This window comes from Limulus polyphemus, unplaced genomic scaffold (assembly GCF_000517525.1).
Source record: "Limulus polyphemus unplaced genomic scaffold, Limulus_polyphemus-2.1.2 Scaffold3757, whole genome shotgun sequence".
NCBI classification, from domain to species: domain Eukaryota; kingdom Metazoa; phylum Arthropoda; class Merostomata; order Xiphosura; family Limulidae; genus Limulus; species Limulus polyphemus.
In genome coordinates this window covers 21,164-25,903 of record NW_013669367.1, presented here as the reverse complement: position 1 = coordinate 25,903, position 4,740 = coordinate 21,164, and positions in this window count along the sequence as shown.

Genomic DNA, 4,740 nt, shown 5'->3' with positions numbered 1-4,740 from the left:
GTATCGCTGAAGTTCCTCGGAAAGAATTTATACCGGAAATTAACAAACAAACATATATGTAACAATATGTTTGATTGTAATACTTGATAACTAAATATAGTATAGTTAGAACCAGGGCTTTTTTTTTAGATGGTATCCACTGGTACCATTTTTCATATTGCAAAATGGAGTGAAAGGTGACAAAACTTGAAAGAGTAAATTAATTAAATATTTTAATATTTCTGTAAATTAATGTGTGAATTTTCCCCTTTGAACAAATATTTTGTTCACAAAAAGACCAGAGACACCAAACTAAAAGTGTTACAAATGACAAAGTTTTAAGGAGTGTGAAATCCTACTGTTTGTTTGATCATGTGTGTGTGTGTGATCATCAGTGCAGCATGAGGTGTGAACCATCAGTGAGGATTAGTGTGCCATTAACAGGGAACATCAATGGTCTCTTGCTTTTAACGTGGCTGCTATCAGTCGATGTACAGTAGTGGCCTCATTTTGATTAACAGGTTTAAAATGGGCAGCGGTAGGTAAAAGCCAGCCAGGGTGGATGCAATACTGAGTTCAAAGAGGCCACTTGGGACTGGGAAACAGGTGACCACAAGCTGAGTGGACTGGTATGTGGATATGGACTATACATTTGTTCAAAATAAAATAAGTCACAAAGTGGACGAAAACGACTGACATCATTAATTGCATAATAAATGGGAATAAGTTGTTTTGGTCTGACATGCTCAGTCAATTTGAGTGGGTGTGCATTTCTCTTCTACTGTGCTTTGATTTTACTTTGACCAAGAGTGTATATCATTTTTATTGCATCTTGAGAAAACACCCCAACATAAAAATGAAACAAATTACAAGTTTCTTTTCACCTTCTGTGAGTAAGAAAAGTAGAATAAGTGACCCAAGAACAGGAATTAACAGTTTCTGTTCCTGGTCCATCTGGTGTCCATGAGCTATCTGACAACGACTGGCCTAGCTGCTGGACTTCCAATCAAAATAATGATTTTTGCAGGAAGTACGATTGGCTGAATATTATAAATAAAAAACTTGGAACTTTTGTAGTGGAAACGAAGTCAGGAATGAAAGTTTCTAAAGAATGGTCCAACAATGAAATAACTTATTTTGGTGAAAGTCAACAGCAACAGCTTCTATCTTTGCAAAAAAACTTTTCAATCACAAGGAAACCGTGGGACATAAAACTGCAGTAAAATTGTTGGTTGAAGCTGAGAAAGAGACCATTGAAAATGCATATTTGAAAGTATTATATCGCAGAAAAGTGATTATCACAATAATTTTTTGCACAACATGTAAGGTAGCAAAAGAAAACCAATCACTTCATAATTTGGAATCTGAAATAGATTTACAAGAACTAAGTGGAATTGACATAGGCTATATCCTTCACTCAAAAATGCATGTATTAAAATCATGAATCACATTAGTGATGAAATTAAAAAATACTAATTAACATAGTTACTAAATCAAAAAGTAGAATTTCATTGATAATCAATGAGTCAACTTCTTTAAGTAAAAAATCTACCTTAATAATGTACGTTGGAATCTGTATCCCAGATAATGGAATGAACTCACCGGTAAATTTATTTTTTGACTCGAAAATGTTACTGCAAAAGGAATGGTGCAGTTGGGGAGTAAAAGTGGAGTTAAGAAACTGAGAAAGACAAATTTCCTTCTGTAGTTGTGTGGCATTGTGCTAATCACAGATTAGAACTGTCGGTCGGTGACACTGTAAAATCAGTCTCAAGGATTAACAGATTTAAAGCATTTATTGATAAAATTTATGTCTTGTATCACAAGTCACCTAAAAATAGCAGAGAACTGAATGTGATGGGTGGCATCTAGTTTCTGGTCAGTTCCAGATGTTTGGAAAAACTATGAAGCATTAGTGCAACATTTCAAAGAAGCGAAGCATGATTCAACAAGATACAAAAAAAGAGCAATGTGCATAGGAGGGCTTACAGTGAAAAATTATAACCACAGAATTTCTGCTGGATCTAGGATTGATGTGTGATGCTCTCCAAGAATTATCCGAATTGAGTTTAGACTTACAAGAGTGTGATACAGACTTGTACAAGGCGGATCAAAAGCTCTTGTACAAAATTTTGAAGAAAGACAAATGATTCCAGGCCCATATTATAAAAATACTGCCGAAGCCACCAAAAATCTTCACTTCCGGGGAGTTTCACTTCACGAAATTGCAAAACAGATCCTCTGGTTAATCTGGAAGCTTTTTAACAGAACCTTAAAAAAATCAATTGAAAATAGGTTGCTTGATAGTGAAGATGGCGATATAGCACAGTGTGCACGTGTGCTTGATAAAAAACATTGGCCTGAAAATGTTGATGCTCATTTAACATTCGGAGAGGTTAGGAAATTATCAATAAGACTTCAGCTAAAATGAAAGAGATATAATTCACAGATTCCGTCAGTATTTGATTGAAAAGACGGTCTCAGAAAAATTGCAGCATTTGAAACACTCTCTGAGTACTATTCCCATTTCTTCCAGTGAATGTGAATGATGGTTTTTGCAGATGAATTTGATTGTCACCCCAACCAGAGCTTCGGCGATGACAAAAACCATTTCGGCACTTTTGTTTATTAAACTTGTTGGTCCACTCCTTCCACACTTTGACCCAGAAAAATATGTAGAGTCATGGCTGCTCTGAAACCATCACTCAGCAGTAGACACCAAAAGTTGGAACGAAGTTGGGATATTGCGTCAGATGAGAACATTATGAAAATTTCCAGTTTTCTATAAAAAAGTAATTCAGTATGTTTTTATCTCTTACTTTCTTAAATATACAAGTACCAGCATCTTTTTTTTTTTACAAAAAATGCACTGGTTAGAACAAACATTAATGTGCAATAGCAAACCTGCACCTCATATGCATTTATTTGTTTGACTTCATGTAGATGATATACATGTACATCACTCACTCAACAAGTCTATGGAATACTGGAGATCAGATTTTGCACAAACCTACTTGAGAGGTATCTGCACTAGCTATAACTAATTTAGAAGTGATAGATTAGAGAGAAGACAGTTAATAAACATCACCCACCACCAACTCTTGAGCTACTGTTTGACCAATAAAAAGAGGGACTGACCATCACATTATAACACTCCACATGTTCTGTGACGAGATTCAAACTTCTAACCTGCAGATTGAGAGCCAAACACTTTAACCACCAGGCCAATGTGGCCATTTTAAACATCAAAACTGCAAAAGCTTAAGATAAAAGGTGCTTTCATATAAAAGATATCTCCATCATTAAACAATGACAGCTGAGTTTCACATAAAAGACACCTTCATCATCAAACAATGACAGCCGAGTTTCATATAAAAGATACCTCCATCATCAAACAATGACAACTGAGTTTCACATAAAAGTTACCTCCATCATCAAACAATGACAGCTGAGTTTCACATAAAAGTTACCTCTATCATCAAACAATGACAGCTGAGTTTCACACAAAAGTTACCTCCATCAAATACAACAAAAACTGCAATACAAACAAAATGTGAATTAAGTATAAGCCAAGTGTTTCAGATAGAGATAATTTTTCTGCTCTAAGCCTAAGAGTTTTCATCTCTAGCTTCTTACATTATGAATGAATAAAACACCTTAAAGGTATAGCTTTTCTGTCCCCACTATAAAAAAAGAACCTTCATATGGTCCTGCCACTAAATTATATACTCTTTCTACACCATGGTAAACAAACTGTCTTTCTGTGGGCCCCCTCCACAAATATATACCTTGTTGACATTCATAAAGTAATGGTTGGATTAGTCCTAAAATGTAATTTATTTCATACACTACATTCTATCATAACACTGGAGAGAAGCATGTCCTTGGCAACATATTGTTACATCTCTGTGTTCGTTTGTTAATTTTCCATAGAAATTCTTTCTGAAAAACTTCAGCAATACAACTCCTTTCTTCAATAAAACTAGTTTATTCTTTCTCAATACAAATTTGCATTACATTGAATTTCCACAGTCACTTCAGCTACTACCGCACTTGACTCAATTGTCCGTCTCTATCTCTGTCTGCAATTCAATTCCCCATTAATTTCGCTTTATCTAGCGCACTTATATACAAGAATAGAAGGCACCTAGCAAATACTGGATTAATCGAGATGTTCCCCGATCTTTCTAAAATATTATTACGTGTTACTAGCATCACGTGACTTCCACTGTCATAACACTACCATTGCATCCTGCACGGTAGAGGGGTGTGCTTGCTTTACTTGTATCTTCAGTTGTGGACTGTCCAAGGAGTCTACAAACTGATCCCTCAGCAACAACTTGAAGAGATCGGGTGGTGCAGTTGGGTAGGCCTTGTGTGCCATACTTTCCAAATCCTGTGCCAGCTCTTGCAAGCTCTCCCCTTTAGCACGGACTTTTGTCCTAAACCTGGCCCTGTAGACTTCAGACTGATTTTGGGTTCCATACCTGAGTTCTAGAGCCGCTACCAGTGCTCTGTAGTTGTGCCTGTCGTCTGCTGACAACTGTCCAAGTATTTCCAGTGGTTGTCCCTTCAGGCTTGTTGCCAGATATACTGCTTTCTGCACCTCTGTCCATCCATTCATCTCTGCCAGTAGCTCGATTTGTGCTCTATATGCTTCCCATGGTGCCTTCCCATCGAATTCCTGTGGTTTCCTTCATACTAGATCACCCCTATTGCTGACGTTCATATCTGGGATGTGACTTCTAACAGGACTGAAAA